At 40.1% G+C, this 27,722-nt stretch overlaps 1 pseudogene; it reads left to right on the plus strand.

Annotated features, from left to right (window-relative positions):
- Window positions 1–18,020: 18,020 nt before the first annotated feature.
- Window positions 18,021–18,478, plus strand: LOC101130349 (large ribosomal subunit protein uL23-like; annotated as a pseudogene).
- The last annotated feature ends 9,244 nt before the right edge of the window (window positions 18,479–27,722 follow it).

Here is a 27,722-nt window from a genome sequence, read left to right on the forward strand (position 1 = left end):
ATTGTGTCAAAAAGTTTAAAACATTTTAAAATCCTTTCCAAAAATTAAACATCAGGCTAAACAAGACAGATATGCAGGTGAGTTCTACCAAACTTTTAAGAAACAGATACTTCAAACTCCCCACCTTTATTCTTTCAAGCTATCATAACCTTGATATCAAGGCATAAAAGGATAAAATAAGAAAAATTGCAGGCCAATCTCACTCATTAACATAGACACAAAAATCATAAAATATTGGCAAACAGAATCCAACAATCTGTGAAAAATATAATGTATTCATTACCAAGTCGAGTTTATCCTAGGAATTCAAAGTATGTTTACTGTAAAAAAATCCATTAATATAATTAATTTAATTAACATATTAAAGAAAAAATATAATGCGTATTTTCCTACATTTTTAAAAATAAAAGAACAATTTCTATATAACAAAGAATCCTGGCCAGGTGCAGTGGCTCTGATTTGGTTTGATTGTGTCCCCACCCAAATCTCATCTTGAATTCCCACGTGTTATAGGAGGGACCATGTGGGAAGTCGTTGAATAATGGGGCAGGTCTTTCCTGTGCTGTTCTCATGATAGTGAGTAAGTCTCATGAGATCTGACGGTTTTTTGTTTGTTTTTTTGTTTATTTTGTTTTTTTGAGATGGAGTCTCACTCTGTTGTGCAGGCTGGAATGCAGTGGCACAATCTCGGCTCACTGCAGCCTCCACCTCCTGAGTTCAAGTGATTCTCCAGCCTCAGCCTCCCAAGTAGCTGGGATTATAGGTGTGTGCCACCACATCTGGCTAATTTTTGTATTTTTAGTAGAGATGGGGTTTCTCCATATTGGCCAGGCTGATCTTGAACTCCTGACCTCAGGTGATCCACCAACCTCTGCCTCCAAAAGTGCTGGGATTACCGGTGTGAGCCACTGTGCCTGGCCAGATCTGATGGTTTTAAAAAGGGGAGTTTCCCTGTACAAGCTCTCTTCTCTTGTCTGCCACCATGTGAGACATGCCTTTCACCTTCCAACATAATTGTGAGGCCTCCCCAGCCATGGGGAACTGTAAGTCCAATAAACCTCTTTCTTTTGTAAATTGCTCAGTCTCAGGTATGTCTTTATCAGTAGTGTGAGAACAGACTAATACAGTAAGTTGGTACCAGTAGAGTGGGGTGCTGCTGAAAAGATACTCAAAAATGTGGAAGCAACTTTGGAATTGGGTAACAGGCAGAGGTTGGAACAGTTTGGAGAGCTCAGAAGCAGACAAAAAAATGTGGGAAAGTTTGGAACTTCCTAGGGGCTTGCTGAATGGCTTTGCCCAAAATGCTGATAGTGATATAAACAATAAAATCCAGGCTGAGATGGTCTCAGATGAAGATGAGAAACTTGTTGAGAACTAAAGCAAGGGTGACTCTTGTTATGTTTTAGCAAAGAGACTGGTGGCATTTCACCCCTGCTCTAGAGATCTGTGGAACTTTGAACTTGAGAGAGATGATTTAGGGTATGCAATAGAAAAGAAAATCCTATTTTCTGAGGAGAAATTGAAACCAGTTGCAGAAATTTGCATAAGTAACAAGGTGCCCAATGTTAATCCCCTGGACAATAGGGAAAATGTCTCCAGGGCATGTCAGAGGTCTTCACAGCAGCCCCTCCCATCACAGGCCTGGAAGCCTAGGAGGAAAAAGTGGTTTTGTGAGATGGGCCCAGGGTCCCCTTGCTCTGTGCAGCCTAGGGACTTGGTGCCCTGCATCCCAGCTGCTCCAGTCATGGCTGAAAGGGGCTAACACAGAGCTTGGGCCATGGCTTTAGAGGGTGTAAGCCTCAAGCCTTGGCAGTTTCCATGTGGCACTGAGCCTGCCAGTGCACAGAAGTCAAAAATTGGGGTTTGGGAACCTCCACCTAGATTTCACAGGATGTATGGAAATGCCTATATGTTCAGGCAGAAGTTTGCTGCAGGGGTGGGGCCCTCATGGAGAACCTTTGCTAGGGCAGTGCAGAAGGGAAATGTGGGGTCAGAGTCCCAACACAGAGTCTCCACAGGGACACTGTCTAGTGGAGCTATGAGATGAGGGCCACTGTCCTCTAGACCCCAGAATGGTAGATCCACTGAGAGCTTGCACCATGCACCTGGAAAAGCCACAGACACTCAATGCCAATCCGTGAAAGCAGCTGGGAGGGAGGCTGTACCCTGCAAAGCCATATGGTGGAGCTGTCCAAGACCATGGGAACCCATCTCTTGCATCAGTGTTACTTGGATGTGAGACATGGAGTCAAAGGAGATCATTTTGAAACTCTAAGATTTGACTACCCTGCTGGATTTCGGAATTGCATGGGGCCTGTAGCCCCTTTGTTTTGGCCAATTTCTCTCATTTGGAATGGCTGTATTTACCCAATGCCTGTACCCCCATTGTATCTAGGAAGTAACTAACTTGCTTTTGATTTTACAGGCTCATAGGTGGAAGGGACTTGCCTTGTCTCAGATGAGACTTTGGACTGTGGACTTTTGAGTTAATGCTGAAATGAGTTAAGACTCTGGGGAACTGTTAGGAAGGCACGGTTGGTTTTGAAATGTAAGGACATGAGATTTGGGAGGGGCTGGGAGCAGAGTGATATGGTTTGGCTGTGTCTCCACCCAAATCTCACCTTGAATTCCCATGTGTTGTGGGAGGGACCCGGTGGGAGGTAATTGAATCATGGGAGCAGGTCTTTCCCATGCTGTTCTCATGATAGTGAATAAGTCTCATGAGATCTGATGGTTTTAAAAAGGGGAGTTTCCCTGCACAAGCTCTCTTCTTTTGTCTGCTGCCTTGTGAAACATGCCTTTTACCTTCCACCATGATTGTGAGGCCTCCCCAGCCATGCGGAACTGTAAGTCCAATACACCTTTTTCTTTTGTAAATTGCCCAGTCTCAGGTATGTCTTTATCAGCAGCATGAGAACAGACTAATACAAGCTCACATCTGTAATTCCAGCACTTTGGGAGGCCGAGTTGGGAGGATCACTTGACCTCAGGAGTTCAAGATCAGCCTGAGCAACATGGTGAAACCCCATCTCTACAAAAATAGAAAAATTAGCTGAGCATGGTGGCATGCACCTGTAGTCCCAACTACTCAGGGGGCTGAGGTGGGAGGATCACTTGAACCTGGGAAGTGGAGGTTGCAGTAAGCCAAGATCTGACCACCTCACTCCAGCCTGGGCAAGAGAGCAAGGCTCTGTCTCAAGAAAAAAAAAAAAAGAGAGAGAAAAAAAGAATTCAGCTGGCCTCTGACCCTGATTCCTGAGAGGTAGCTTCTAAACCTTTAAAATTTCCAGAGTGGTAAGAGTATCTTTGTCATTTATAGTGTGTCCCCTGAGATCACCTCTGAGCTTGTGCTAACCAAGTAACACATGGTGAGCCACTAGATAGTTTATGCTAATTTGGCTCAACATGGGGGCTAGCCATGCCAAAAGACCAACCATGTGATTAAAAGATTAACACTTTGAACCAGGTGATATCAGCCCGACCTCCAGGAAAGGGAAGAGGAAATAGAGATTAAGTTCGATTGCCTGGCCAATGATTCAATTAATCATGCCCACATAATGAAACCCCAAGAAAAACTCTGGACACTAAACTCAGTTGTGCTTCCCTGACTGGCAATCCTCTGTGCGTGTTGTTACACATCAACGTGCTGGGAGGGTGACATCCTGACTCCACAAGCAAAGGACACTGGAAGCTTGGTATTCGGGACCCTTCCAGACTTTGCCCTGTGTGACTCTTCTTTTGGCTATTTCTGATTTGTATCCTTTTTGCTGTAATAAAACGGTAATTGTAACTATAACACTTTCCTGAGTTCTGTGAGTCACTCTAGCAAATTATGAAACCTGAGGAGGTAGTGAGCACCCCTAAATTTGTAGCCAGTTGATCAGAAATGAGGGTGGCCCTGGGAACCTCATAGTCTGTGGCTGGTTTCTGAGTAAAGAGAAGTAAAGAGAGCCTGGTGGAGGACTGTGCTTTTAATTGATAAAGCTTGACCTAACTCTGGGTAGGTAGTGTCAGAAATTACTGAAGCAATGAAAAATCAAACCAAAAACTAATAATAAATGATCATATAAAAGAGGAGGAAGAGAACAGATGGGCCGGGACAAGGTCGAAGTTATACCTCTCTGAATGTACCTTGTTTTAGGGCTTGACTTTGAAATCATGAAATTGTTTTTACATAATTGAATCACAAAATTGAATCAAGATAAAAAAAATCCCTAAAAATTAAAAACTGAAACAAAGGAACCTAACTCTATATCAAGTTAGTACCATAACCATACATAAAATTATTTCAAGTGACTTAAAATACAGTATTTTGATTGTACATCCCTAGAAGGGATCATAAGGTCAAAACAAACCAAAAGGAATCAATACTATATTCAGGGGTCATGTGGCCAGTTGCAATACTGGTATTGTTATTTTGAAAAGGTGTGGAGGCAACAGGCACACCCCAGCCCCAAAATTATGCTTTCTAAAACCATTATTATTTAAAGGAAACAAAAGCTCTTTGGACAAATGACTGGCCCCACGTACGAGGAAGGAAACATACAGGGACCTAGTACATCTTGTCATAACAGAAATCAAAGAATTTATCAAAGACTACTGGGACCCATCAATAGCACATTGGAGCCAACTTGAGGGAGCACTCACTGGCCAAAGATGGGATCAAGTGAGCATCAAAAATAATGATAATTGTGACAGATTGAAACATACCAAATATGTACAAATATATTTTTAATATATACAATATATAAAAATTCACTGATTCATAATGATAATTTTATAAAGCCATCAATGGATATCTTTGGGGTTGCTGGGGTACCAACTTATTCTAAAATGACATACAAAAGGAAAGAATCAAGCATTTATCCTGCCTTTCCTATTCAGACTATATTTTGGGGTAACCAAATAATTGATGAAAATTCTTTGTCAAAGAATCACACCTAATAAGTGTAAGAAGAGTGAATGATTTAGAAAAATCACTATTTTGCAACATCTAATGAAATCATAGATACAGATAATGATTGTCAATGGCTTCCAAAGCACTGGGTGAAAGACTTTATAATGGAAGGATCAGGCTGAAACCACCTGAACCAGCTGATCAACATTAAGATCATTGAAAGTTAAAAAAAAACAGATTTTATATGCTTCCTGATGTGATTCAATGGGAAATACATAGCACCACCCATACAGTAATTTTGCCAAATAAATATTTAAAAATTTTATAGCTGGGTGCAGTGGCATGTGCCTGCAGTCCCAGCTGCTTGGGAGGCTAAGGAGGAAGGATCACTTCAGCCCAGGCTTTTGAGGCCAATCTGAGCAAAATAGTGAGAAATACCTGTCTCAAAAAAAAAGATTAATGAAAAACCTAAATCTAATCAAACCTACAGTTCTAATTGCTCATTTTCAGGAAAAAAAAGGTAATGGAATAATATGTAACATGTAAAATCACAGTTTAAAAATTAAGTCAAATATAAAAGGCAATTCTATAGTTCAAATGCCTCCATTTCTCATCAAATAAGTAGCATTAATATTTCAGTATTAGATGATTATGAAATTATAAATAGGTATAATAGATTAATATTATTATTTGGGGGTGTTATCATGGTGTGATCATGGGTACTGTGGCTAAGCTTCTGAAAAGTCTATCTGTTAGAGGTACACACTACTATATTTACAGATTAAATAATAAAATGCCTGGAAATTACTCTCAAATACTCCAAAAAAAAAAAAAAAGCATGGGGAAGAGATGATACAAGAATGGCAGAAAATTGATAATTAGTGAAGTTGGGTGATGGGTCATGACTATTCATTATAACATTCTCTCTAGTTTTGTGCATGTTTGAAAATCTCTGTAATAAAAAGTAAAAGATAAACAAGATCATCTTAATTGATGCAGAAAAATTCATTTGATCATGTTCAACATTCATTCATAATTCATTCATAATTGCTATTCTCAGCAAACTGGGAATAGAAGCAAATTTATTTAATCTGATAAAGTGTGCTTTCAAGATCTACAGTAAACATTATAGTTAATAATGAAACAGAAGTTCCTTTTTTTGAATCAGGAATAAAAGAAGGATATTACTATTTCTCAGCTACACTGAATTAGGGGACTTAGTACAAGCCAAGAAAAAAGAAACAGGAGTAAGAAGGAAGAGTTCATTTTCTCAGATAAAATGATTGTCTATATAGAAAACCCAAAGTAACTGTAAAAAATTAGAATTGTTAGCACCAGCATACGGATCTGCTGCAACCTCAATTATTGCGTCCTCAGAAGAAAGAATTCGACCAAGAGGCATAAGGCAGAGGAAGAGACTAAAGCAAGTTTTAGAGCAGGAGTGAAAGTTTATTAAAAGGTTTTAGAGCAGGAATAAAAGGCAGTAAAGTACACTTGGAAGTGGGGCCCAGCGGGCAACCTGAGAGATTCAAGTGCTCTATTTGGCCTTTGACATGGCCTTCTCCCCTAATTCTTCCTTTGGGGTGGGCTGTCCGCAGGCACAGTGGTCTGCCAGCACTTGGGAGGGGCCACATGCACAGTGTTTTATTGAAGTTATACTCATGCTTACTTGAGGCTGTTTGTTTGTTTTGCCATCCCTTCTGCTGAGGGTACCCCATAGTAGGCATTGCACTTGGAGTTCTAGGGGAATGGGACAAGGTTTGGAGATGACAGTACTGATAGCAATGAGGGCAGCAACCAAAACAAGCAAGCAAGGAGGCCTATAAACAAAGAAACAAGAGGGCAGGGAAAGCCGGAGCCATGAAGACCACTTTTTTTTTAATCTATTCTATTTTCTCATTTCAATAGTTTTGGGGGAACAGGTGATGTTTGGTTGCATGGAAAAGTTCTTTAGTGGCGATTTCTGAGATTCTGGTATACCCATCACCCCAGCAGTGCACACTGTACCCAATATATAGTCTTTTATCTCTCAGCCACCTCCGACCTGTCCCCCTGAGTCCCCAAAGTCCATTATATCATTCTTTATGCTTTTGAATCCTCATACCTTAGCTTCTATTTATAAGTGAGAATACACAATGTTTCGTTTTCCATTCCTGAGTTACTTCACTTGGAATAATGATGTCCAATTCCACCCAAGTTCCTGCCAGTGCCATTATTTCACTCCTTTTTATGGCTGAGTAGTATTCTATGGTATATATATATCATATTTCTTTATCCACTCATTGCTTGACGGGCATGTAGGCTGGTTCCATATTTTTGCAATTGCAAACTGTGCTGCTGTAAACATATGTATGCAAGTCTTTTTTTCATTTAATGATTTATTTTCCTCTGGGTAGATACCCAGTAGTGGGATTACTGGATCAAATGGTAGTTCTACTTTTAGTTCTTTAAGGAATCCCCACACTGTTTTCCATAGTGCTTGTACTAGTTTACAGTCCCACGAGCAATGTAAACATGTTCCTTTTTACTATATCCATGCCAACATTTGTTTTTTTTTATTTTTTAATTATGGCTATTCTTGCAGGGGTAAGGTGGTATCTCATCATGGTTTTGATTTGCATTTCCCTGATAATTAGTGATGTTGAGCATTTTTTCATATGTCTGTTAGCCATTTGTATATCTTCTTTTGAGAATTGCCTATTCATCCCAGTGCAGTGGCTAACGCCTGTAATCCCAGCACTTTTGGGAGGCCAAGGTGGACAGATCACCTAAGTTCAGGAGTTCGAGACCAGCCTGGCCAACATGGTGAATCCCTGTCTCTAATAAAAATACAAAAATTAGCTGGGCATGGTGGCATGTGCCTGTAATCCCACCTACTTGGGAGGCTGAGGCAGGAGAAATCGCTTGAGCCCAGGAGGCGGAGGTTGCAGTGAGCCAAGATCATGCCATTGCACTCCAGCCTGGGCAATAAGAGTGAGACTCGGTCTCAAAAAGAGAGAGAGAGAATTGTCTGTTCATGTCTTTGCCTACTTTTTGATGAAATTATTTGCTTTTTTTCTTGCTGATTTGTTTGAGTTCTTGGTATATTCTGGATATTAGTCTTTTGTTGGATATATAGTTCGTGAATATTTTCTCCCACTCTGTGGGCTGTCTGTTCATTCTGCTGATTCTTTCTTTTGCTGTGCAGAAGCTTTTTAGTTTAATTAGGTGCCATCTATTTATCTTTGTTTTTGTTGTGTTTGCTTTTGGGCTCTTGGTTATGAACTCTTTGCCTAAACCAATGTTTAGAAGAGTTTTTATCTGTTATCTTCTAGAATTTTTATGATTTCAGGTTTTAGATTTAATTCTTTGATCCATCTTGAGTTGACTGTTGTATAAGGTGAGAGATGAGGACCCAGTTTCATTCTTCTACATGTGTCTTGCCAATTATACCACCACCATTTCTTGAATAGGATATTCTTTCCCCACTTTATGTTTTTGCTTGGTTGAAGATCAGTTGGTTGTAAATATTTGGCTTTATTTCTGGATTCTCTATTCTGTTCCATTGGTCTATGTGCCTATTTTTATACCAATATCATGCTGTCTTGATGGTGATAGGCTTGTAGCATAGTTTGAAGTCGGGTAATGTGATGCCTCCAGATTTGTTCTTTTTGCTTAGTCTCGTTTTGGCTATGTGGGCTCTTTTTTGGCTTCATGTGAATTTTAGGATTTTTTTTCTAGTTCTGTGAAGAATGATGATGGTATTTTTATGGGAATTGCATTGAATTTGTAGATTGCTTTTGGCAGTATGGTCATTTCTACAATATTGATTCTACCCATCCATGAGCATGGGATGTGTTTCCATTTGTTTGTGTCATCTGTGATTTCTTTCAGCAGTGTTTTATAGTTTTCCTTGTAGAGATCTTTCACCTCGTTAGTTAGGTATATTCCTACATTTGTTTGTTTTTTGTTTGTTTGTTTTTGTTTGTTGGTGGGTTGGTTTTTTGCAGCTATTATAAAAGGGTTTGAGTTCTTGATTTGATTCTCAGCTTGGTTGTTGGTGGTGTACAGCAGTCCTACGGATTTGTGTACATTGATTTTGTATCCTGAAACTTAACTGAATTCATTTATCAGATCTAGGAGTTTTTGGATGGGTCTTTAGGGTTTTCTAGGTATACAATCCTATCATCGGTGAACAGAAACAGTTTGACTTCCCCTTTACCAATTTAGATGCCCTTTATTTCTTTCTTTTTTCTGGTTGCTCTGGCTAGGACTTCCAGTACACTGTTGAATAGCAGTGGTGAAAGTGGGCATCCGTGTCTTGTTCTAGTTCTCATGGGGAATGCTTTCAACTTCTCCTCGTTCAGTATAATGTTGGTTGTGCGTTTGTCATAGATGGCTTTTATTAACTTGAGGTATATCCCTTCCATGCCGATTTCACTGAGGGTTTTAATCATAAAGGGATACTGGATTTTTTCAAATGTTTTTTCTCCCTCTATTGAGATGCTCATATGATTTTACTTTTAATTCTGTTTATGTGATGTATCACATTTATTGACTTGTGTATGTTAAACCATACCTGTATCCTTGGTATGAAACCCACTGATCATGGTGTATTATCTTTTTGATATGCTGTTGGATTTGGTTACCTACTATTTTGTTGAGGATTTTTGCATCTATATTCATCAGGGATATTGGTCTGTAGTTTTCTCTTTTTTTTAATGTCCCTTCCTGGTTTCGGTATTAGGGTGATACTGGCTTCATAGAATGATTTAGGGAGGATTCTCTCTTTCCTCTATCTTTTGGAATAGTTTCAGTAAGATTGGTACCAATTCTTCCTTGAATGCCTGATAGAATTCAGTTGTGAATCCATCTGGTCCTGAACTTTTTTGTTGGTATTTTTTTTATCAGTGTTTCAGTCATTACTTTTATTTGGTCTGTTCACAGTTTCTATTTCTTCCTCATTTAATCTAGGAGGGTTTTATATTTCCAGGAATTTATCCATGTCCTCTAGACTTTCTAGTTTGTGCATGGAAAAGTGTTCATAGTAGCCTTGAATGATCTTTTGTATTTCTGTGTTATCAGTTGTAATATCTCTTGTTGTGTTTCTAATTGAGCGTATTTGGATCTTCTCTCTTCTTTTCTTGGCTACTCTCACTAATGGTCAATCGATTTTGTTTATCTTTTCAAAGAACCAGCTTTTTGTTTCTAAGTCTTTTGTATTTTTTTGTTTGAATTTCATTTTGTTTTGCTCTGATCTTTGTTTCTTCCTTTCTTTTCTTCTTTTCTGTTTGAATTTCATTTAGTTCTGCTCTGATCTTTGTTTCTTTCTTTTCTTCTGCTGGGTTTGGGTTTGTTTGTTCTTGTTTCTCTAGTTCCTTGAGGAGTGACCTTAGATTGTCTATTCATGCTCTTTCAGACTTTTTGATGTAGGCATTTAATGTTATGAACTTTCCTTTTAGCAATGCTTTGGCTGTATCTCAGAGATTTTGATAACTTGTGTCACTGTTATTCAGTTCAAAGAATGTTTTAATTTCTATCTTGATTTCATTGTTTACCCAAAGATCATTCAAGAGCAGATTATTTAATTTCCATGTGTTTTTATAGTTTTGAGGGTTCTTTTTGGAGTTGATTTCCAGTTTTATTCCACTGTGGTCTGAAAGCGTACTTGATATAATTCTGATTTTCTAAAATTTATTGAGACTTGTTTTGTGGCCTATCATATGGCCTATCTTGGAAAATGTTCCATATGCTGACAAAAATAATGTCTATGTTGGTTAGAATGCTCTGTAAACATCTGTTAAGTCCATTCATTCTAGGGTATAGTTTAAGTCCATTGTTTCTTTGTTGGCTTTCTGTCTTGATGACCTGTTTAGTGCTGTAAGTGAAGTATTGAAGCCACCCACTATGATTGTGTTGCTGTCTATCTTGTTTCTTATGTCTAGTAATAATTGTTTTATAAATTTGGGAGCTCCAGTGTTAGGTGTATATATGTTTAGGATTGTGATATTTTCCTGTTGCACCGATACTTCTATCATTATATAACATCCCTCTTTGTCTTTTTTAATTGTTGTTACTTTAAAGTCTGTTTTGTCTGATATAGGAATAGCTACTCCTGCTCACTTTTGGTTTCCATTTGCATGGAATATCTTTTTCTACCCCTTTACCTCAAGTTTATGTGAGTCCTTATGTGTTAGGTGAAACTCTTGAAGATAGCAGATACTTGGTTGGTGAATTTTTATCCATTCTGACATTCTGTATATTTTAAGTTGAGCATTAAATGTTAGTATTGAGATATGAAGTACTATTTCATTCATCATCTAGTTGTTGCCAGATGGTTTTTCTTCGTTGCATTATCATTATTGTTTTTATTGTGAGATTTATGTGTCAAGAAGTTTCTATTTTGGTGTATTTTGAAGTTTTGTTTCAAGATTTAGAACTCCTTTTACCATTTCTTATAGTGCTGGCTTGGTAGTGGTGAATTCTCTTGGCATTTGTTTGTCTGAAAAAAACTTTATCTCTCCTCCATTGATGAAGCTTAGTTTTGCCGGATACAAAATTCTTGGCTGGACATTATTTTGTTTGAGGGGGCTAAAGATAGAACCCCAATCTCTTTGAGCTTGTAGGGTTTCTGCTGATAAATCTGCTGTTAATCTGATAGGTTTTCCTTCATAGGCTACCTGATGGTTTTGCCTCATAGCTCTTAAGATTGTTTCCTTAGTCTTTACTTTAAATAATCTGATGTCTATGTGCCTGCATGATGATCTTTATGCAATTAATTTCCCAGGTGTTCTTTGCCTGGGAAACACTTGTATTGGAAGTCTTGTATTTGGATGTCTAGATCTCTAGTGAGTCCAGGGAAGTTTTCCTCAATTATTCCCTCAAATATGTTTTCTGAACTTTTAGATTTCTCTCTTTCTCAGGAAAACCAATTATTCTTAGGTTTGGCCATTGAACATAATCCCAAATTCCTTGGAGGCTTTCTTCATTTTTTAATTCTTTTTTCTTTGTCTTTGTCTTTGAAAGCTTTGTATTTGAGCTCTGAAGTTCTTTCTTCTACTTGTTCTAGTCTGTTGTTGACACTTTCCAGTGCATTTTGTATTTCTCTAAGTGTGTCTTTCATTTTCAGATATTGTGATTGTTTTTTCTTTATGGTATCTATTTCTCTGGGGAATTTTTCATCCATATCCTGTATTGTTTTCTGAATGTCTTTAAGTTGGTTTTCACCTTTCTCTGGTATCTCCTTAAGTAGCTTAATGATCAACCTTCTGAATTTTTTTTTCTGGCAATTCAGAGATTTCTTCTTGATTTGGATCAATTTCTGGTGAGCTAGTGTGATCTTTCGGCGGTGTTTTATAGAACCTTGTTTTGTCATATTACCAGAATTACTTTTCTGGTTCCTTCTCATTTGAGTACACCATTTCGGTGGAAAGATCTGGAACTCATGGCCTGATGTTCAGATTTTTTTGTCCCATGGGATGATCCTTTGATGTGGTGCTCTCCCCCTTCCCCTAGGGATGGGGCTTCCTGAGAGCCATAGTGTAGTGATTATTATTGCCCTTCACGGTCTAGCCACCCAGTGGGGCTACCAGGCTCTGGGCTGGTGCTGGGGAATGTCTGCAAAGAGTCCTGTGATGTCATGAATCTTCAGCTCTCTCAGCCATGGATACCAGCACCTGCTCTGGTGAAGGTGGTGGGGGAATGAAGTAGACTCTGAGAGTCCTTGGTTGTAGATATGTTCAGTGTGCTGAATATATGCTGGTTATGCTAGCAATGAAATTGTCCCATGGACAGACTCGGGATCTCTGGTTAGCCAGGATGTTGCAGGCAATTGAATTAGCTATTATTTGCTCCTTCCTTGGAGCAGGGTTATTCTGCCATGAGTTGCTGTAATGTCCTGACTTGGTTGGCATCCATCCAAGAGATGGCACTTTCAAGAGTGCACCAGCTGCAATAGTAGAAGTAGGATATAAGCTTGCCCTAAGTTGGCCAGTGTAAGTATTCAGGTTTCTCAGGCAAGGGGCAGGGTCATAGAGCTCCCAAGAATTTATGTCTTTTGTGATTGGCTACCAGGGCAAGTAGAGAAAGACTATCAGGTGGGGAAAGAGTTAGGCAAGTCTGACTCAGACTCTCCTTGGGCAGGGCTTGCTGCAGCCACTGCAGAGAACTGGGGGAGGGAGGAGGCTCTTGGGCCAATGGGGTATGTTTCAGAGCGGATTATGGCTGCCTCTGTGGCCAAGGAAGTGGGGGAAAGCCGGTAGCAATAGGCCTCACCCAGCTGAGATGCTGTTGGCAAGGCCGGTCTCACTCTGGCCATGCCCTGCTAACAGTGGTGAGTGCAGGCAGCCTACACACCTTATAGCATTTTTCCCTTACTAGTTGAGTGTTCCTAAAGGAAGGTCATTTACCAGTTAAACTCCACCATTTTGCCTCTTAGTGCACGTGCTTGAGCCCACTTGCCCAACTCCTCAGATCTTATCAGGAAGCTGCTGATCTATCTATTGGGATACTTTCCCTGGAGCCTTTCCCTGGACCTGGCTGTGACCAATTATTATTTTAGAAAGACAGTTTAACAACGACCTGACCATCACCTGATGGTTACCTGACATTCCTGGCTATGGGGTGAGGGCCTCTCCTGGCCTGCTCTTGTCTGCCTAACTTTCTTTCTAGAATCACTAGGAGTTTAGCAAAGGAATAATAAAGATAACAGTCAGAATGGATTTTTCCTCAGGGTGGGGGTAGGAAGAGGATTCCAATGGGGTAGGACACTGGTAGTGTGGAGAAAGCTGTTTATTATTCCATACACCTTGTAGTGTGTGTGTGCATGTGTGTGTGTGTGTGTGTGTGTGTGTGCGTGTGCTTTTGTTTGTATGATATACTAATTTTTAAAAGCAACTAAAAAATGATTATTTGTTTCTGGAATAACTAGAGCATAAAGCATATGGAAACATCTGTTTGGTATACTGAAGACATAATGCTTGCTTTGACTGGGAAAATCACAATAACTTGTTCTTGAATGTCACTTGCCATTTTCAAAAGTATCACCAAGTTGTTGGCAAATGGTAGTGTGAACTTGGGGTTGCCAAATATTCAGATCTTTACAAGAAAAGCTGGAAGTAAAAATTTTTCATGTATGCAACTAATTTAACTATTTGGAAACAGTAAATGAATCAACACTCTGAAGGTCAAACCAAAGCCATCCATGCGTAAGTTGCCAGGCTATGACCTCTGTTCTAGACTCATAGTCTCTTAGAGGTAGTCTTAGACCCCGAGTGAGTAGGGTCATTCCTTTTAGATAGGACATGAGCTCTTCAGTATACTCCACAACTCCCTATTCTTCTCACATCCTGCCATCTTCATTCTTCTATATTTTCTGCCTGGCCCCACGAGATGGCCGTTTGTAAACCAACTCCTCTTCCCTATTCTATGACATTGATAGGAATCTACCTGTATTTCTCTCAATTCACCATCAGAGGGCAGGCATGGGAAATAAAAGATAAAAAACCATAGATTTTGCAACTACTGGTACATTCAGAGAAAGGAATCCAGGGATCAACCACAAAAGTCATTTTGTGTTTTTCTGAGTTTAGAAGTATTCTGCAAACATAAAGTATGAGGGTGGGAGTGTTCATGCTTTGCAATAGCTGACCTCTATAGAGATTCTGCTCTAAGAATCAGAGCTTGGCATTGCTTAGGGGCCTAGCTCAGGACAACCAGGAACATGGCTTCTTTCAGAAAGTCTTACAAATAAGTAAGAGATTCCATATGCTCTCTCACAGTCACACTTTTCTGCTGAACACGTCTGTCAAAGGTAATCTCTTTGATAATCATACATTCTTTGGGAAGAGACTATGGAGCAGAGTAGGGATAAGCCAGCCTCTCCCAGTGGGCAATGGGCAATCACAGTGTGCAGTAGCTGGGAAACGTTTGGCAATCAGCTCTCAAAACAAACAAACAAAACAGCTCTGACGTGTAGCATTTGCCAATTTTTATGGTGTACATACTCCTTCCTTGGCCAACTTTAAGCTTCTAACATGGTGTCATTGAATACACAGTTGGGAAGAGATGCACACAATGGGCTTTTGCCAGCCACAACACGCCTGCTTTACCACACCACTGACTCCCAGCCCCCACCTCCATTTCAAAGTTACATCTTTACTGTAAAAGCAGGCCTGTCCCTAATATTTTTAGAGTTTAGGATACAGGTACAAATGGAGGCCCACATACCATATGTCTAGATATTTAAGGTATAAATCAAACTAACAAATTGTTCACTAAAATATGTCTTATCCTGTCACCTTGACAAATATACCTTTATAACTACCTGGAAAGCCAGGTTTAAATTTAGAATTCTATGCCTGAACATGCTTACATAGAAGAAGCCATCTCTGGCCCTCCATTTCAGGCTAACTCCCCTTCTCTTCCCACCCTCAGCACACACAAGCCCTAGCCCTTGCTGCCAAGCTCTAACCACACCCTCCGCAAACAGCTGCCCCTTAGCCATTTCTTAGGCCTGGGTGTGAGCACATTGACAGTGTAGTCTGTGCACAGGAGAATGGGATGAGGGAGGAGGCCACACTCACCTAAAAATGGACTGGTGGTTATTTGAGAAGGGAATTACAGGGCTTCAAGTGCCTGAAGCATGGAGGTGGGGGTTAGGCTCCAAGAGGGCATGTCCTCGTTGTTCTGGGGATTCCTTACTCTTTGGGCCCAGGACCAACATGGGCCTTTTAAAGTACAGGACTCAGGGCAGGGCACTTTCTCTCCCACTCCTGAGAGTGACTAGTGTGCAAAAGTCTCTCCTCTATCAGGATCTTCTGATGACCCTCAGTGTTAAACATCCCTCCCTCATTGAGGCTCCTGAAATTCCAATCACTCAGACAGAGTATGTACTGGGTACTACAATGTGCTGGCTCTGAGGACAGCAAAGGAAGGAAAAGATTCTTCTGCCTCAACATTTCTTTCTTTCTTTTTTTTTTTTTTTTTCCAGACAGAGTCTCTCTGTGTCGCCAGGCTGGAGTGCAGTGGCGCGATCTCAGTTCACTGCAACCTCTGCCTCCCAAATTCAAGCGATTCTCCTGCCTCAGCCTCATGAGTAGCTGGGATTACAGGCACCCACCACCACGCCCGGCTTTTTGTATTTTTGGTAGAGATGGGGTTTCACCATGTTGACCAGGCTGGTCTTGAACTCCTGACCTCAGGTGATCTGCCTGCCTCAGCCTCCTAAAATGCTGGGATTACAAGTGTGAGCCACCATGCCCAGCCTCTGCCTCAACATCTCCGAAAGGTTAGTCCATTATATTTGGGTATTCACTTGTACTTTAAAGCAGGGGTCAGCAAACCAAGACCCACAGGCCAAATCCTGCCCACCCATGTTTGTACAGCCCATGACCTTAGAATACATTTTGAAAGGGCTAATGAAAAAAAATCAAAAGGAGTATATTTCTGGATATGAGAAAATTATACAAATTCTAATTTCATTATCCATAAAGAAAATTGTACCAGAACACAGCCCTGTTGGTTTACATATTGTCTATGGCTACCATGGCTGTTGACTGGTTGTGATGGAGACTCATTGGTCCACAAAGCCTAAAATATTTACTCCCTAACCCTTAAGAAAGTTTCCCAACCTGTACTTTAGAGTTAAGTTTTTTCCTGTGTTTCTCCAAAGAAGATTGGTAGTACATAGAGTAAGAAGGATGTGACCCCCTGAGAGTGAGAGACAGGACTAGCTGGATTTCCTAGGCCAACTAAGGATTCCTAAGCCTAGCTGGGGAAGGTGACCACACCTACCTTTAAACACAGGGCTTGTAACTCAGCTCATACCCAACCAATCAGGTAGTAAATACGGCTCACTAAAATATCAATTAGGCTAAAGACAGGAGGTAAACAAACAGTCAATCATCTATCACCTGAGAGCACAGGGGGAGGGACAATGATTGGGATATAAACACCAGGCATTCGAGCCAGAAGTGGGCAACTCCCTCTCGGTCCCCTCCCATTGTACAGGAGCTCTGTTTTCACTCTGTTAAATCTTGCAACTGCACACTCTTCTGGTCCATGTTTGTTACGGCTCTAGCTGAGCTTTCGCTCGCCATCCACCACTGCTGTTTGCCACTGTCGCAGACCCACCGCTGACTTCCACCCTTCCGGATCCAGCAGAGTGTCCACTGTGCTCCTGATCCAGTGAGGCGCCCATTGCTGCTCCCAATCAGGCTAAAGGCTCACCATTGTTCCTGCATGGCTAAGTGCCTGAGTTCATCCTAATCGAGCTGAATACTAGTCGCTGGATTCCATGGTTCTCTTCCATGACCCATGGCCTCTGATAGAGCTATAACACTCACTGCACGGCCTGAGGTTCCATTCCTTGGAATCCATGAGGCCAAGAACCCCAGGTCAGAGAACAAAAGGCTTGCCGCCATCTTGGGAGCAGCCTGCCACCATCTTGGGAGCTCTAAGAACAAAGACCCACCAGTAACAAGAGGGAAGGGCTAGGAGAGGACAAAAAGGTGGAGACCAGAATTTGGGGCTGGACAGATTGCAGAACTTCACCTCCTGAGAAAAGGGCCTGGGTACATAAGGACAGAAAGTGGAAGGAAAAATGGGCATGGGAGCCTGTCATGCTTCATCAACACACAGGCCAGTCTTTGCCTTAGTTTCCCCCATTAATCCCATATATGGTCTCCATTTAATTGGAACTTTAAATCTCCACCGTGGAACTCACCATAGTGTCTCGCTGTGCAATTAATTAACTTTGGGGTTGAATGGCATTGAGGGCTCATCATTAAAACATCTAGAGCAGCTCTGTCTAGTATAAAGATAATGAGAGCCAGCTATATATGTCTAAATTTTCTAATAGCTTCACTTTCAAAAGTAAAAAGAAACTGGCAATATAAATGAAGTATTTTACTTACACCAATATATCCAAAATATTATGATTTCAATATGTAATCAGTATAAAAATTACTGAGATGTTCTATATTCTTTTTTTACACTAAGTCTTTAAATCTGGTAAATATTTTATTCTTACAGCACATCTCAGTTTGAAAAATCTCATGCTAAATTTCACTAGTAATACTTAATCTGTATTTATATTTCATGAAATTAATGGTTGAGAAAGTAGATTACGGACCCTTTTCATGAGATGGCGCTGAAAGCAAAGAAGGAAGCTGCTGCTGCTCCTAAAGGAGAAGCCAAAACAAAGGCTTTGAAGGCCAAGAAGGCAGTGTTGAAAGGTGTCCACAGCCACAAAAAAAAGATCTGCACATCACCCACCTTCCAGCGGCCCTAGACACTGCGACTCCGGAGGCAGCCCAAATATCCTCAGAAGAGTGCCCCCAGGAGAAACAAGCTTGACCACTATGCCGTCAAGATTCCCCTGACCACTGAGTCTGCCGTGAAGAAGATAGACGACAACACACTTGTGTTCATTTGGATGTTAAAAACAACAAGCACCAGATCAAACAGGCTGTGTGACATTGATGTGGCCAAGGTCAACACCCTGATTCACCCTGATGGAGAGAAGAAGGCATATGTTCGACTGGCTCCTGATTACAATGCTTTGGATGTTGCCATGTTGCCAACAAAATTGGGATCATCTAAACTGCGTCCATCTGGCTAATTCTAAATATATGTATATCTTTTCACCAGAAAAAAAAAAAGTAGATTACATACTCAAAGTATTCGAAACATGCTTAAATATTTTCTAATATTAAATGAAGTTTCAATTTTTAAATGTAAATTTAAATTCATTAATATTAAATAAAATTTAAAATTCAGGTCTTTAGTTGTTATAGCCACATTTCACGGGCTCTATAGCCACATGTGGTTAGTGACTACCATATTAGACAGAGTGGCTCTAGATAAATTCATGGAAACTGAACTTCCAAGCATGTTCTCTTTTATTGGTTTCTGTCAACAATAGCATGACAATTAATACTTACAGAGCACTTATTCTGTGCCTTTAAGCTCTTCAAGTCACAGGGAACTGTCATAAGAACAGACATATACAGTCATGTGTCACTTAACAATAAGAATCCCTTCTGAGAAATGTGTTGTTAGGTGATTTTTGTCATTGTGGAAACATCATAGAGTATATTTACACAAACCTAGATAGTATAGCCTACGAAATACCTAGGCTATATGGTATAACCTATTGTTCCAGGGCTACAAACCTCCACAGCAAGTTACTCTACTGAATACTGTAGGCAATTGTAATACAATGATAAGCATTTGTGTATATAAACATATCTAAACTTGGAAAAGATACAGAAAAAATACAGTATAAAAGATTTAAAAAGTGTGACACCTGGATAGGGCACTTAACCATGAACGGAATTTGTAGGACTGGTGTTGCTCTGGGTGAGTCAGTGAGTGAGTGGTGAGTGAATGTGAAGGCCTAGGACATTACTGTATATTATTTTAGAGCCTATAAAGACTGTACACTTAGGCTATTCCAAATTTATTAAAAATATTTTTCTTTCTTCAATAATAAATTAACCTTAGCTTACTGTACTGTTTTATTTTATAAACTTTTTAATTTTTTTAACTTTTTGACTCTGTTGTAGTAACACTTAATTTAAAACACAAACACGTTGTATAGCCATACAAAAATATGTTCATTCTTTATATCTTTATAAGCATTTTTTTTTTTTTACTTTTTAACCTTTTTGTTAAAAAATAAGACACAAACAAACACATTAGTCTGGGCTTACAGAAGGTTAGGACATCAATACTGTTGTCTTCCACCTCCACATCTTGTCCCACAGGAAGGTGTTCAGGGACAACAACATGCATGGAGCTGTCATCTATAAGAATGCCTTCTCACACCTGTAATCCCAGCATTTTGGGAGGCTGAGGAAGCCAGATCACTTGAGGTCAGGAGTTTGAGACCAGCCTGGCCAACATGGTAAAACCCTGTCTCTACTAAAAATACAAAAAAATTAGCTAGGCACAGTGGTGCATGCCTGTAATCCCAGCTACTCTGGAGACTGAGGTGGGAGAATCACTTGAATTCAGGAGGTGGAGGTTGCAGTGAACTGAGATCGGCACCACTGCACTCCAGCCTGGGTGACCGAGTGAGACTCAAAAAAAAAAAAAATGCCTTCTTCCATAATATCTCCTGAAGGACCTGCATGAGGTTGTTTTACATTTTTTATAAGTAGAAAAAGCACATTCTAAAGTAACAGTAAAAATCAGAGTACAGTAAATACATAACCCAGTAACATAGCCATTTATTATCATTATCAAGTATTATTTCCTGTACATAATTGTATGTACTATACTTTTATAGGACTGGCAGAGCTGTGCATTTGTTTACACCAGCATCACCACAAACATGTGAGTAGTTCATTGTGCTACAGTGTTAGGATGGCTACAGGGTCAATAGGCAATAGGAAAGTTTCAGCTCCATTATAATCTTATGGAACCACCATGGTATGTATGGTCCATCGTTGACTGAAACATCATTATGTAGCACATGACTTATATACTCCACCGAGGTAAGAAATTTACATTTTAATCTAAGAACAATGGGAACTCATTGATGAGTTTTAAATTACCAGAATCAGGTAAATGGTTTATGCTTTAAAAGGATCACTCTGGGTGGAGTAAGGAAGAGAGTGAGACAAGAGTGAAAGCAGAGAGACTGGTTAAGTGGCTCTGGCAGTCATCCAGGCTGGAGATGAGGCAGCCTGGGCTATGGTGGAGACAGTGGAGACGGTGAGAACTGGGTCTCTAAAATCTACTTGGGAAGTGGAGAACATAGTACTTGCATATAGAAGCAGAAGTGAGAGAAAAATCAAAGATGACTCTGAGGTCTTTTCCATAAGGCAGTGGTAGTTCCATTTACAAAGATAGGGAAGACAGAGGCAAGCAGGCTGGAGTGGGAGCAGGAGGGAATCAAAAGTTCAGTTTAAAGAATGTCAAGTTTGAGGCACTAAATGGTCATCTCTGATAGGCAGCTGGATATTCAAACCTGAGGCTCAGCCAGGAGGTTGAGGTTGGAGATGTCAGTTTGGGAGTTTGAGGGCCAATTTTATAAGTCAAGTTGCCTGGGCTAGAGTCCCCAGTTAATCAAATATTAATCTAGGTGTTACTGTGAAAATATTTTATTGCTGTGACTAAAGCTCATAATCAGTTGAATTTAAGTTAAGGGAGATTATCCTGATTCAATCAATTGCAAGACCTTAAAAGTAGAACTGAGGCTTCCCTGAGAAAGAAGAAGTTTTGCCTATAAACAGCAGTTCACCCAATGCCCAAGAGTTGCTCTTCCTGACAGCCTGTGCTATGTAAGAATCATATAAGAAATGCCTTGCAATAAATCTTTTAATATATATTCTTGCTTGCCCTCTTTCTCTGGTTGAATCCTGTCTGATATAGGAGTCCTCAAACAAATACATGACACAGATGATATCTTATGCCAAGCTTGTCCAACTTGCGGTCTGAGGGCCACATGCCACAGAGAACGGCTTTGAATGCGGCCCAAAACAAATTTATAAATTTTCTTAAAACATTATGAGATTTTTTGTGATTTTTTTTTTAGCTCATCAGCTATTGCCAGTGTTAGTGTATTCTATTTGTGGCCCAAGACTATTCTTCCAATGTGTTCCAGGGAAGCCAAAAGATTGGACACCCCTGTCTTAAACCATGAGACTGTGTGAGGTCTCCCAGAAAAAGAAAAGAGAAGGACCAAGGACAGAGCCCAGAGTACACCAACATTTAGAGGTCAGTTAAAAGAGAAAAAGAAACTGAGAAGGAATAGCCAATGGCGTAGTTTTCCCTTCTTAGTGTTTATTAGGTTTGGCAATACAGAACTCATTGGCAAACTTAGTAAGAGTGGCCATTTTTGTAGAATAGCGAGACAAGAAGCCATATGCCTCATGTGCCTTCATCTTGAATCTTCACAGCAACACTTAAAGCTAAGCATCATTAACCTCCTGTATTGTTCAATATTATGCGTGGTGTCGAAGACTGAAGCTCTCGAGCCTGAGTGCCTGAGTTCAAATCCTGTCCCCTCTGCCTACTGACTTGTGTTACCTGGCACATTATTTAACCAGTTGAACCTCAGTTTTCTCACCTGTAAAATGAAGTTACTGATAAACCCTCCTTCATATCATTGCTTTGGGAACTCTATGACTTATATGTAAAGCCCAGAGAAAGCTCCCTACATAGTAACTACCTACCTTATCACTCCCCTTGTACAGATGAAGGAACTGAGGTTCTCAGAGCTATCTGTAGGTCCCAAAATCAATAGCAAGGGCAGAAAGACGTCAGCCCTGTTGTTCTCTAGGACTTTACGCCCTGAGTTAAAATTTGAAGGATGATTCCCACTCAGGGCAGCAGCTCAGATTCAGGTTTCTTTGAAAGCGAGAGGTTTCTTTCAGAGGACAAGTAAGCCAAGCGAGCAGCAGGACCCAGTAAACAAAGTAAATGTTTGATTAACTGGTACTCTCGGTCCCTCATGTTCCCAGAGACTGAGCTGGTCATTTGCAGATAATATGCACATGCCTTAACTGTATAACATGAGCATCACATCAAGTAGACAAAACACTATACACTTACATACAGTAACTTGGAGTTTTGTCTCATGTTTCTGAACATTGTTATCATCTTCTCAACCTATTCATTCAACTTCTCTCAGTTCTCACTGTTAATCTAAGCAAGAGAGAGGCTCTCAAAACAAGAGGTATTTATTTGGGAACACAGAATTGCAATAGGAATATGCATGGCATGGTAAACTATGCATGTATTCAGGCAGGGAAAGGAAGACAAAGATTTTTAAAGAAAAAATGAGAAAGATTATATAATTGTTCTGAAATAATTATCTTTGGCTACGAATATCAATAACAAGAGTGAGAACAGTCAGGTTGGACAGGCAGTTGCTGGGCAGATGTCTTCACAGATGTAGTTTTCACAAAATGGCCTTTGGGCAAGGTTGTGGTTTTTGTAATCTTTTGTGACAGTTTCTGTTACAGGCATAAATGCATGAAAACCCTCACTTCATGACTTTCCCCAGCTTTGTTAGAGTTTTCTTAACTGACTCCATTTTGATTCTGAAAACTTTCATACCACATTCCTCTTCAGCCTGGCGATTTCTTACCTCTAGCAAGGTTATTCATTCTTTGTGAATGTTCCAATTATTTCCAGGATACTAGAAAACAAATTACAGTAGGCAAACATAATTACTATGAATAAACTCTTTAGGAAAGCAATAGGATGTTCTATATCCAGAATCAAAATTATGTTTGCCCATCATATTTACATCAAGCTAAATCATGTTTACCTTTTACCTATCAAATTCCATGTCTGGGAATTTATTGTGAGAAAATAATTCAAGAGAAGGAAAGGAAGTAATAGGCATGAAGATATGTTATTCAGTTAGATTTTCATATCTCTGTAGCAATTTGAAAATTATTTTCTCTCTAATGTAAAATTTTTTTAATCTAAAACTATGTCTGCACTCATCACATAACAGAAACTACACAAAAATTATGTATGCAAGGCAAAAGGAAATAACAAAGAACATTGTTTTGGGCCATCTTCTCTCAACGGTAGCTTTATTATCTTAGACAAGAACTTCATCCCTCTAAGACCCAGTTTTCTCACCTGTAATATGAATATAATAATAATCAATATCCATTAAGCATTTTCTATGTGCCAGGCACTGTGTGTGCTAAATGCTTTACAGCCCTTGCCTCATTTAATCCTTCAGTGATCCTGTAAACGACTCTTACCTTCTTTTTCCAGATATGGAAATTGAAGCTCAGAGACATGAAGTGACATATCCAAGATCACATAATAAAGAGGAGAGATGGAGAGACAGGAATTGTTTTTTTATTGTTGTTGTTTTTTGGTTTTTGGTTTTTTTTCCTGTTAAAAGCACTTCCCATAAGAGATGGCATTTGATTTCTTCCCAGATGATCTGTGAACCAGGGCTCATAATCACCTGGCTATAGCTGATGGTAATTGTGAAAATTAAAGTTAGGCCGGGCACAGTGGCTCACACCTATAATCCCAGCACTTTGGGAGGACAAGGTGTGTGGATCACCTAAGATCAAGAGTTCGAGACCAGCCTGGCCAATATGGTGAAACACCATCTCTACTAAAAATACAAAAAATTAGCTGGACATAGTGGCAAGTGCCTGTAATCCTAGCTACTTGGGAGACTGAGGTAGGAGAATCACTTGAACCCAGGAGGCGGAGGTTGCAGTGAGCCGAGATCATGCCACTGCATTCCACCCTAGGTGCGATAGAGTAAGACTCCATCTCGAAAAATAATAATAATAATAAAGTTAATATGTAAAAATCTTTTAGCATATTGTAACTGCTAGATACATATATCTGTTTGCCTTATGGGTAACTGGGTAATTCAAAACACTAGGAATCAGGAGAGAGGATCCCAGAAGGTGCCCAGACGCAGAGGCAGACCAGAAGTTTGGGACCCAGAGAAGAATAATGATAATTAATTTATATTAAGTGCTGACTATGTACTAGACACTGTTCTCATTGTTAACTCATTTAATACTTGTAACAACTCTATGAAGTAGGCAGTATTATTCTCATTTTATAAGTCAGAAAACTAAAGCACAGACAGACTAAGAAACTTGCATGAGATTACATAGTTCATGCAATAAGCTATGTCTGGGAGAAAAATCCTAGGCAATCATGGCTCTAGAGCTCACCTGCTTTGTCACTTTGCTTTAGCTGACTCTGAAAGATTGCACCAACATTCTGCCCCACAATGTGGTCATTTCATAACTCTTTAAAGATTGTGGGTGAATATTTTCCTGCATTTCTTTGGAAGGTCAATGAATGTTGCCACCATAGTGTTTATACGATATCTTTTTTTTTTTTTTTTTTGAGATGGAGTTGCTCTTGTCAACCAGGTTGAGTGCAGTGGTGTGATCTTGGCTCACTGCAACCTCCGCCTCCTGGGTTCAGGTGATTCTCCTGTCTCAGCCTCCTGAGTAGCCAGGATTACAGGTGCCCACCACCACACCCAGCTAAATTTTGTACTTTTAGTAGAGATGGGGTTTCGTCATGTTGGCCAGGCTGACCTCCTGACCTCAGGTGATCTGTCCGCCTCGGCCTCCCAAAGTGCTGGGATTACAGGTGTGAGCCACTGTGCCCGGCCTGATTTCTTTGAAGAATAAACAAGTTTTAACGAGCAAAGGACTTGAACAGACATTTCTCCAAAAAAATATATATATATATATACAAATGGCCAATAATCACATAAGAAGATGCCCAATGTTACTAATCATTAGGAAAATGCAAATCAAAATCACCATGAGATACCACCTCACACACGTTAGGATATCTATTATTTAAAAGGAAATGCCAAGAGTTGGTGAACATGTGGAAAAATTGGAACTTGTGTGCATTGCTGGTAGGAATGTAAAATGTTACAGCCACTGTAGAAAACAGTATGGTAGTTTTTTGACAAAATTAAACATAGAAGTACTATATAATCTGGCAATTCTATTATGGGGTATATATCAAAAAATATGAAAGCAGGAATTTTTTTTCCTTTTTTTTATTTTCCAATACAGGGTCTTGCTTGTTGCTTAGGCTGGAGTGCAGTGGGACCATCACGGCTGACTGCAGCCTCCACTTCCTGGGCTCAAGCAGTCCTTCTACTTCAGACTCCTGAGTAGCTGGGACTACAAGTGTGAGCCACCACAACCAGCTAGTTTTTCATATTTTGTAGAAACAAGGTCTCACTATGTTGATCAGACAGGTCTTGGACGCCTGCGCTCAAGCAATCCTCCTCCCTCAGCCATCTGGGATTACAGGTGTGAGCCACAATGCCTGGCTTTTTTTAAACAACACCCTCTTGTGCAGGAAAGCAAGTACTTGAATAAATACAGGTACACTATGTTCATAGCAGCGTTATCACAACAAAGGTGGAAGCAACCTAATATGGGCTGAATCCTCCCAACAAAATTCATATGTTGAAGTCCTAACACCCAGTTCTTCAAAATGTGGCTGTATTTGGAGATAAAGGAATAATTAAGGCTAAGTGAGATTATTAGGGTAGCCCTAATTCAATATGACTAGTGTTCTTATGAAAAGAGGAAATTAGAACAGACACACAGGGGGAAACCTGTGAAGACACAGGGAAAAGTTGGCCATCAACAAGCCAAAGAGAAAGGCCTATAAGAAATGAATCCTGTGACACCGATCTGGGACTTCCAATCTCCAGAATTGTGAGAAAACAAATTTCTGTGATTTAAGCCACCCACTCTGTGATACTTTGTTATGACAACCCAAGCAAAGTAAGGCATAACTCAAGTGTCCATTGACAGATGAATAGATAAACAAAAAAGTGGTATATATGTACAATGGAGCATTCTTCAGCCTTATAAAGGACATTCTGATACATGCTACCACATGGATGGACCTTGAAGACATTGGGCTAAGTGAAATAAGCCACTCACAAAAGGACAAATATTTTATGATTCTACTTATATAAGGTACCTAGAGTAGTCAAATCCACGGAAACAAAGTAGAATGGTGGTTACCAGGGCCCAGGGGAAAGGGGACATACAGGTGCGCGCCTGTAGTCCCCTGTGCCGAGATCGCACCACTGCACTTCAGCTTGGGTGACAGAGCGAGACCCTGTCTCAAAAATAAATAAGTAAATAAAATGAAACCATATTAGGTTTCAATTAGGAAAACAGAAATCACTCTAGATATTTTAAACAAAGAGAAATTAATACCAGGAATTGGTTATAAAGGTGTTGGAAGGAGAAAAAGAAAAAAAGTCTCCAAAAGATTACCAATTGCAGAAAGTGACTACTAACCCTGGGACTGAGGAAGAGGGAAAATTGTGTCATCCGGGGCCCAGAAACATTGTGCCTCTGAGGCTACCATACCCAGACGTCCGCCCCCGTTGGTGACAGCCTTTGCCTGTACAACCTCTTCTCTCCCCACCCTCCTCAAGAGTCCTCACCCCGACCCTGTGACTCCCAAAGGCATTACCAGAAATGGGGAATAAATGGCTGCTTGCTTTCTCTCACTTTCCAGTCTCCTGCCAGTGCCTCCTGTTGGAAGATCCTAACAGAATAAGCTGAAAAGGATTCTGGGAAATGTAGTTTTCAGGCTTCCAGCCTAGGGGAGAATAGAAGGGCAAAGCTGATTGAGGACAGATATTATCCAGTCCATAGGCCTTTAAACAAAGTGATCAGGAAAAAAAAAAAAAAAAAAAAAGGAGCAGCAATGTGGGGGAAAAAATGAAGTTTTGAAACTCACAGGATTACTGTGGACATTTATTACCTTCTATCCAGTCTTTGGTTGAACTGCCCATTACTAATCCATGGGATTATGCGGGGCTATATCACCTCTTATTCCACAGGGGTGGACAAACCACCCAAACACATCAATCCCTGTTTCCTGTCCCCTTGAGCAGTGATTGGGTCACGGGCAGGTATGTGATCCAAGAAGGACTATTCACAGCCAGTTTTAGGAAATGCGGGGGGTAAAAAATATTTCTTACTTTAAGAGATCACGAGCCATAAGGATCCCGTAAGCCTGAAGCTGCTGGATCATATTCCTGCCATGGAAAGAGTGCCTAATTGGGAATATAATGTCAGCTTTTTTAGCCACTGTGTCAACTATGGGTTAGTGTTGGACCTCAAATAAATTTAAAACCCTGAAACAGCTGCTTCTGCTTCTCTCTAAAATTTTATCTTCAAAGCTTTCTCATGTGAAATGTTGCTAATGCAGTTCTCCTCACTCTCACCCGACACAGTGGAATTTTTCTTCACCCTAAATGCAGATTTAACAAGTTCAGTGATTTCCTTGTATAACCTTCTAGAGTTTCACTCAAGAGCTCCCCTCACGA

Source organism: Gorilla gorilla, chromosome 2 (assembly GCF_029281585.2).
Source record: "Gorilla gorilla gorilla isolate KB3781 chromosome 2, NHGRI_mGorGor1-v2.1_pri, whole genome shotgun sequence".
In the NCBI taxonomy this organism is placed as follows: domain Eukaryota; kingdom Metazoa; phylum Chordata; class Mammalia; order Primates; family Hominidae; genus Gorilla; species Gorilla gorilla.